At 31.3% G+C, this 9,585-nt stretch overlaps 1 protein-coding gene across 1 annotated transcript in view; it reads left to right on the top strand.

The window, feature by feature from the left end:
* The first annotated feature begins 2,981 nt into the window (after positions 1–2,981).
* LOC137630197 (leucine-rich repeats and immunoglobulin-like domains protein 1) overlaps positions 2,982–9,585 on the top strand; it is a 534,354-nt gene continuing 527,750 nt past the window's right edge. The window contains exon 1 of the mRNA XM_068361646.1: positions 2,982–3,116. The gene's annotated coding sequence lies outside the window, so the exon portion shown is untranslated. The remainder of the gene's footprint in view (positions 3,117–9,585) is intronic.

The following is a 9,585-nucleotide window of genomic DNA, read 5'->3' as shown; positions in this document are numbered from 1 at the left end:
ATATATAGATATATATATATATATATATATATATATATATATATATATATATATATATATATATATACACATATATATGTATATATATATATATATATATATATATATATATATATATTATGGTAAGCGAGTATACAGGGATGGACATGTTTTTCTACACTACACGATCTATCAAGCTATGTAATAAAATCTATTCTATCAATTATGTGCTTAAAAATGGACACTTAATTTTCTGTATTCTTTTCTGTTCAGATTATCCGTATGTCGTCAAATCTTTAATTTATAACAGTTGGTTTAAAGTATTTAATGCAAAACAAACATAAAAAAATAAATTGCATGTTAGTGATGAAATAAATTTTACGAACGAAGAAAACTGTACAATAGGAATATCCCTCGAGTTCTTCCCTGCGTTCCATTAATAAAATATTAAAAAGAGTTATGGTAGTTTTACATGAATTACATAGTAGCGAAGAGACAAAAGAATGTTTCACCTTTGCTGTCTGTTTGTTTGTTTCTCGTGTTTGTCTCCCGACGAAGAACAGGTTTATGGGATCCTTCAACGGAAATGCATGGTAATGAAGAATGTCCGATTCATCTTAAGTGTAAGATTTAGAATTAATATTCATTATTATTTAAGTAATTTTCATATATACAAAAATAGATAAATCATGCACGGCGGGACAAATATAATGGGTGGAAGATAGATCCAAAATATTAATAAAGAAGATATGAGAAAAACTGGAAATTTATTACTTTGATATGATATGAGAGATATGGTCAATGCACATTGGTGTGGTTAAATGTAAACTGATGAACATTAAATCAAGTAAACAAATGGGGCTATGCCTAATAGAGAATGCATTATATCTTAACAAGAGGTAGATGACAGATTTCGCCGAATCCTACGACGAGAATTTCCGACTATATATAGATTGTTCTATAATGGGTGAAGAGGTGAACTCAGAGTTAGGGAGACAAGAAACTATGAACAAGTTTGTGAAAAGTTATGAACACGGTCAGGCAAAGAAATGCTAAAGTAAGCATAAATGATGAAAATGAAAGTTGAAAAAGAAACTACTTGGAATATAACTTATTACAGAGCCATCGAAGTTTGAGAGTTTTGAAATATTGATACAAAGATATGATAAAGTTTTTTTTTTTTTTTTTTTTTTTTTTTTCCAAGCTCGATAGGAATTTATTATACAGTAAAATGTCATTAAGAAGTGGATTCATCCATTTTAGGTGAGACAAATGGCCAATACTATACTTTAATCCTTTACATATGAATGCAGAAAGTCTTTCTATGGTAACGCAAATACGTACATGCGTATACCCGTTCACTTACAAACATATACTTACATATAATACAAATCATTACATATATACAAGACAGAGAGAGAGAGAGAGAGAGAGAGAGAGAGAGAGAGAGAGAGAGAGAGAGAGAGAGAGAGAGAGAGAGAGTGTTTGTATAATCATAAATGTTTCTCATATTCATCTATACCTTTATTTTTACTTAAGTGGAATGTAACTCCAGAATAGTATGCAGCCAAAATGGTAATAATGGAGGAATGATCCTTTCAAGGGGAAATTTTATATGTAAGTATTTGAACAACTCAATATAAAAAAATAGGATGACTGAAAAATGTAAATGGATTATTGAAAGTGACTACTTAGATGCTTCTGATTTTTCGAAGTTATTAATGGGTACTATAGATTCCTCGATAAAAGTCTCTCTTTGAAATATGCAAAATCCTTTCATGAAAATATACGTAAGCTAAATAACATCAAATCTCAGAACTTTCCTTCAGCTCCTGATTTATGCTTTGAGATTTTTATGTTTATTCCATGATTACAGAGACCCACAGTATTCATAAACAATGACGTCATTGAGAAAACTATACGTAAATATTGCAGTAATTTATTATTTCCTAATGTTAAAAGTTAACTTACTCGCATATTAATTATCTTGAAAAAAGTTACTAATAATTCTTCCGTGAATGAACTTGAAATCCAACATACTTTTGTTTACTTGTGATGTGTGTAAATAAGTTACTTTCATTGAGATTACAGCTCTTATCGCATTTATTTCGTTATTTCAAGTTTATTTTATGTCGACGTGATATCTAACATTTACGAATTTGATTAAGAGAGTCGGTTTTTTTCCAGGCAATTAATGTATCATTCAGTCAAAATATTTTACGGATAAATATCATTACCCCACAAAATGACCTCCTCCCATTCCCCCAAATTGGAAATGAGGTAAGAAATCCTTAAAGGTCACCCTAACCGAGATAGTTTCTTTATTTAAGGGGGACAGATAAAAATAGAAGGTTAAGCCGAAGTCACGAAATCCTTTTTTTTAAGGAAAAAATGTATGAGAATATTCGAAGAGAGGTGGTGTAAGTCTTGCGCCTTTACCACGGAAGACGGAAAGCATTTGTGAATAAAATAAAGGCATGGAGAGAGCTGGAAAAAAGTGCAAATCTAGGGATAATAGCATTCCGCCGTCCTGTCTGGATGTCTATCATGCGAGCCATGAAATAATAAAGTCCGGGGAGACTTAGTAATTGGGAAGAAACGGCTTTGTTTTACATATGATACAAAGCGTAGGAATTGGCAGCAACCTACTCATTACAGTTCTAAGTTATAGACTTGACACACGCGACCTCACAACGTATACATGAACGGCCTCTCTCTCTCTCTCTCTCTCTCTCTCTCTCTCTCTCTCTCTCTCTCTCTCTTCTCTCTCTCTCTCTCTCTCTCTCTCTCTCTCAAGACTTTTACTTGTGTCAAACAGAACATACTATGACGTAAAGAGTTACTGAAGGCGTTATAAGGCTTGCCATGCGATCTACATCAAGTTCAAAGAGCTCGCGAGGAGGTTGTGAGTGCGTGAGTGCGTTCCCGAGAAGCGAGAGTATGCGAATGTTTTGGATGGTCTGGCGTTTCACAAGGCTCAGTTACCGTCGTGCAGTGGTGGTGTGAAAAGTGTTTCCATCGTGCGCTTCTTCGCCATCAGCTGTTCGTGGTGCCTCGTTTCGGGGGATTAGAACTAAGAAAACAAATTCGGTTATAGCATGGAGAATTTAACGAGTGTCATCCTCCGGACATCTTAGGTAAGTGGAATTTGGATGATGAAGTCTACGGGAACGGCATGCCAGATTTGACTTATTATATTTGTAAAGGGAATAAAATTTAACTGATATCGAAGATGGTAGATTAAAGTACCGATACAAGAGTGTCATCCTCCAGGTATCATTGGTAAGTGAAATTTGGATGATAAAGTCTACGGGAACGGCATGCCAGATTTGACTTATTCTATTTGTAAATGGAGTAAAATTTAACTGATACCGAAGATGGTGGATTAAAGTACCAATACACACGAAGGGACCTTTTGAAAAATGAAAGAAACCAATACATCATTTAGATTGAATTATTGAAACTGTCGACGAGGCAATGGCAGGCAAACGTATTGTTGAGTTATATAATAGCGAAAACTACATTTAAACTTCAGGATATCGAGATTTTTATGCGATGCAAAGAAATTCTCTCGTAAAATGATTTTAAAATATGGAGAGAATTTTCTCATTTTCAACAATGTTCTTATTTTTCTAGCGATTTCAGTGAAAAAATATTATTACATGCAATAACCATTGGGATAGAGCCATTGCAATTTGTACTTTTCGAAGAAACACATAATATACATATATATATATATATATATATATATATATATATATATATATATATATATATATATATATATATATATATATATATATTTATATATATATACACACACATATATATATATATATATATATATATATATATATATATACACACACACATACACACACATATATATTTATATATATATATATATATATATATATATATATATATATTAAAAAATAACAGCATTTGAAAGCCGCTCATTTGGTTATATAAAATATTATTGAAAACTACACATAATAAAAATTAATAAATCCAAACAAACTTAGGATGAACTCTCTCTCTCTCTCTCTCTCTCTCTCTCTCTCTCTCTCTCTCTCTCTCTCTCCTCTCTCTCTCTCTCTCTCTCTCTTAACCTTTAAATAGTTTTGCAGATCTATATGTTATCGAATTTCATAGCATAAGAATAATCGTATAAAAAAGAATATCAAGATAAATAAAGAGTGGGCCAGAAGTACAGTACATGGAGAGAGAGAGAGAGAGAGAGAGAGAGAGAGAGAGAGAGAGAGAGAGAGAGAGAGAGAGAGAGATATGAAAATACATAGTATTAAAGAGAAAAGTCTCATAATTTAAGATATTAAGATAAAGTTTTTTATTTATTTATCCATTTATTTATTGAGTGAGAGAGAGAGAGAGAGAGAGAGAGAGAGAGAGAGAGAGAGAGAGAGAGAGAGAGAGAGAGAGAGAGAGAGAGAGAATCCTACTTTCAGACTGGCCGGAAGTGAAATTAAGCGTAACAAAACTGTTGCTCAAATACCATCGAGAGAGAGAGAGAGAGAGAGAGAGAGAGAGAGAGAGAGAGAGAGAGAGAGAGAGAGAGAGAGAGAGAGAGAGAGAGAGGTAAGTTACAAAAAATAAGTTCCTTAAGCCATGGTAAAAGAGAGGAATGGAAATCTGTTGAAACGTATCAGAGAGAGAGAGAGAGAGAGAGAGAGAGAGAGAGAGAGAGAGAGAGAGAGAGAGAGATTCATTTGGAATGAAACCATACGCCCATTTCTAGACAAAGAGGACACCGTCCCTCATACCGCTTAAGAAAATGTGTTGGAGTGAGCGCCCTGTCATAAAACAACGCTTCCAAATGCATTATGGGCAAAGTCGTTTACATGGAATTATTTCACGTACTAAAACCCATCTGTGAGAGAGAGAGAGAGAGAGAGAGAGAGAGAGAGAGAGAGAGAGAGAGAGAGAGAGAGAATGTCTGTTCTTATTCTATCATATACATGTTCAGATATTTATTTTGACGTTGATCAAACCAAAAGTTAAAATGGGTTATCTTTCTCAAAAAAGTAGTATTGATATCATTAGTACTACTATTATTATTATAATTAATGTTATCATTACTATCAATATGATTCTAAATGAGAGACGAAAATGATACAAAATTATAAAATACACTTTTAGGGAAGCTAACGCAGGCATATAACAAAAAGCAAAATAAAAAAATAAAACACAACATAAAGATTTTATAGAAGGGACAAGTACGGTGAGCTCATGTGAAAAACAGAAAGACGACCACATAAATCTGCGAGACAGTAAAAGTCAGATTCGAATGGCTGTGGGGACATGTCATGGTTTACATGTGCTATATATAAAAAAAAATGGACAAAAGTGAAATAAAAGTGCGAAAAAACTAAATAATTTTTGATAGAAGGGAAAAGTTAGCCATGTGTAGTTCTGTGCGTGTGATTTTCAGTACACAAATAGTTATACCTTTGTATATGCATGTATCTATCATTCGTAGAGGAAAACCTTTATTATATATTTTTCTTTTATATTTCAAACATGGAAGAACACGAAAATATGAATATGTTTACAGAAAAAATCATGCGTTTAGGAACAGGTAATTTTAGTTTATTTTAGCTTAGTAATCATGAGATTTCCTTAAACACAAGCACATACACACAAGTTCTCGAGTGCGTGTTCACGGTAGTAATCTCTATTGATTAAGAATGCAAAAACGATAATTTCTATTCTCTCAGATATTCACTTTCCTCTAGCTCCTTTCAGTCTTCTAAGTAGTCTGAAATACAAATTAGGACTCCTACACACATTACAGAGAAATATATGTAATTATATGAGATTCCGGATCACCCACACCCCCTAAAAATAAAAAAAAAAAAATAAAAATAAGAATAGGTTTCACTAACTTTATTTTTGTGATTTTGCGTTCAAATAAATGTTTGAATATTATTAGACTGATTTTCAAAAATAATTATATATCAAAGAGCAAATGTATTGAAATAAATAATGAAATATTATATATGAACTAAGATGTAATATATTATAATAATTACTTATTCATTATAAACACGCACTCACACGTATACATAAATACATATATAAAAATATATGAATATATATGCAAACATACATATAAGATATATATATATATATATATATATATATATATATATATATATATATATGTATATATATATTTATATATATACTGTTTGTAAAAGTATTTCTGAAAACAATGCACATACATATGTACATATATACAATCCCTTTTTAATATACCTCCCAATCAAACCTGCTATGTACCCTGTTTAATCACATATAAATTCTCATCACTTCTTTAAAATTCACGAAGCTGTTGAGCTATTTAATTTATATTCTAATACAAACATAAGATAACGTATATAAATATCAACGGGGTCATAAATGTTAGGGGAATTTATTCGTTAATTTCCTGTTTCCCATTTCAGGCTCTAAACCCCCCACCCCCTCACCCACCCTCTTCCAACCAAAATGATAATGATTGTGAGTAATGGCACCCTGGCTTCGATAATATCGCAGGCGACTTCGAAGGGTGGTCGCTTAGAAAAACAATTTATTAATCATTGAGAACGTCCATATTTATGCTGATTTATATATTTGTAGCACGTGTTTATGTGGAGGGATTCATAAATGCTTATAAGTATTAATCTATGTGCAGTATAACTCACAGACAAATGTGTGTCAGTTTCATACATATACATACGTACATATATATACATATAAATATGTACATATATAAGTACAACACATATATATTTGAAAAAATACTGAGGTGTTCTTCAAGTACCAAAATTATTATTTTATCCCAACCTTCCCATAAGAATATATATATATATATATATATATATATATATATATATATATATATATATATATATATATATATACATTATATATATGTAATATATATGTGTATATATACATATATATACACATATATAGATACACACAAAATTACCCACACCCACAATAGAATCTGCACTCAACTACATATTTCGAGTTCTTTCCTTCAAACCATAATGCCATATTGGAGAAACAATTCAATCTTTATCATTTGCTGAGAAAATGTAAAGAGAAAGAGCACTTTCAGAATACTGTATAATATTTGATGAAAATATACCTATATTCATGTACATATACAGTATATATAAATATATATATATATATACATACATATATATATATATATATATATATATATATATATAAACTATACGTATATATACTATATATCTACCTATCTATCTATCTTTATATATATATATATATATATATATATATATATATATATATATAATTATATAATTATGTATTACTAGCCAAGCTACAACCCTAGTTAGAAAAAAATAGGATGCAACATTTCCATGTGCTCCAATAGGGAAAAGCAGCCTAGTGGGTAACGGCAATAACGAAATAGTATATATATATATATATATATATATATATATATATATATATATATATATATATATATATATATATATGGAAAATAATAAAAACGAAATTATAAAATATACAAAGCTCAGTAACAAAGTTAAAATATAACTGTCATTTATAAACTATAAAACAAAACTCATGTCAATCTTTTCAACAGGAAACAGTTTGCAAAAAGCTCCACCTATTCTATCGCTAGATTATCAAATGATTCCACAATCTGGTCACAGCTGGAATAAGACTTCTGGAATACACAAGACTGTTAGAATTAACTGCATACCTAGTAATACCTACAGGAGGATACATTCTGCGAAAATCTAAATGCAAAGGATGGTCTGAATTATGAAAAATCTTATGCACCATTCACAAATAACAAACTGAATAAGGAAGCCCGAGATTAATATCCAGATCAGGGATAATGAATTCAATAAACCATAAGTAATTGTTCAACAAATTAAGATGAGAGTTAGCTGCTGTAGACCAAAACCGAACAATACTGGAAATATGGTAGAATGAAAGAATTAAAAATTTCTTCAAGATTGATTAATAAAAAATCTATAGTCTATATTAATATGCCATTTTGTGCAAATGAAGAAGAAGGCCACGCGTCTTTGTCCAAATTTAATTTACTATCCAGAATCACACAGAATTCAAAAGAGTTTATACAGTTAAAGAGAATTCGTCATTGCAAAGATCTGAATGTTACTTTGTGTTTTGTTAGGATCCAAATTCATCCCCATTCATTTGCATTATACACTAATTTTAGCTAGCTCTCTGTCAAAGGATTCAGAAGGTGGAATTCATGCAAAAAGAGTAGCGTTATCTGCACATTCAACATTTTTTTTTTCTAGGCTAAGCTACATATGCGTGTAATAGTATGAAATGCAATGAGTAATACCCTGAGAAACACTAAATATTACATTCCCATTGTCACTAGGATGTCCCTAAACAACTGCTCTTTGCAATTTATTACTTAAAAAATCAACAATGATGCTAAGTAAAGACCTACTCCCATCTGTTCAAGTTTGAAAATAGGGTCAAATGCAGCAATCCAATCATACGATTTTTTTTTTACCTCAATCATTGGATCTTTGTAGAGCTTAATATACTTTCCCATCCTGGAAGGTAGCTTTGAGCATCGGTCTGGAAACTCCCAAGACATATCATCTGATAAAAAAAAAAAAAAAAAAAAAAACTAGATTGACGAGTGACGAAAATATTTCTTCAGCCTTAGTGCATTGCATTAAAATCATATCCATTACCCTTAAGACCGAGTATCACGAAGTCGATATTTAATAGTAATTTTGAAAATAGAGTACTGAAATCATTACTTGATCATTTGCCTCTTGGGCTCAATGTGGCGTATTGATAACAGCGTTTTCATCATTATCATCATCAAAGGGTATAAAAGGAAATATTAACATAACGGTCTAATTTGGTGTTCTGCTTAATAATTCTATAATGAAAGCCTTTAACCTTTTAAGACCTCAAGGTACGAAAATTTAATCCGTGGCTATTTCCCACGACTACTTATTCACACGGCAATCTTTTCCGAATAAGTAAAATGGTAATAAAAAGAACAGGCGCAGTACTATCCTTCCCTAATGAGTTTAGATAATAATATAACGCCAACACAATGACAGTCAGAATCATCATCTTTCTTTATAGTAGTTGCACATTTTCGCCCTTTAAGAGTAAGCCTATAGCCTCATATGTGATTCCACCAACTCCCCTTTTCATCTAATGGCAAATTCATATCATATACATCATATTTATATATCTCACTAGTCATTTCTCTCCAGGATTGATTGATTTAAAATTTTCTGGCATCCTGACATCTAAGGAATGACGTTGCAAACCTATAGCCCTTTTCCTTGATTCTAGTTTACAGCTGTTCGGCCTGGAGCGTGATAAGTCGAAAGCAACCCATGGACCTATCAAACGTGATCCAAACGCTTTCCCAATTAGTCTGGGTTTAAATCCTTGGCCAACCAGAAACTCGTATCAAAAAAATAATTGCCCTTTGATTCTTTCTTTGATCCCGATGTAGAGGGAATTCGATTATCAGAGTATTTGTGTCTTATTTGAATAAATGAAAGTTACGAGTGTTAGTGATAAATTATCATATATATATAT

Source organism: Palaemon carinicauda, chromosome 38, assembly GCF_036898095.1.
Source record: "Palaemon carinicauda isolate YSFRI2023 chromosome 38, ASM3689809v2, whole genome shotgun sequence".
Classification (NCBI taxonomy): domain Eukaryota; kingdom Metazoa; phylum Arthropoda; class Malacostraca; order Decapoda; family Palaemonidae; genus Palaemon; species Palaemon carinicauda.
The sequence above is the reverse complement of the archived record's forward strand: the minus strand, read 5'-3'. Positions and strand labels throughout refer to the sequence as shown.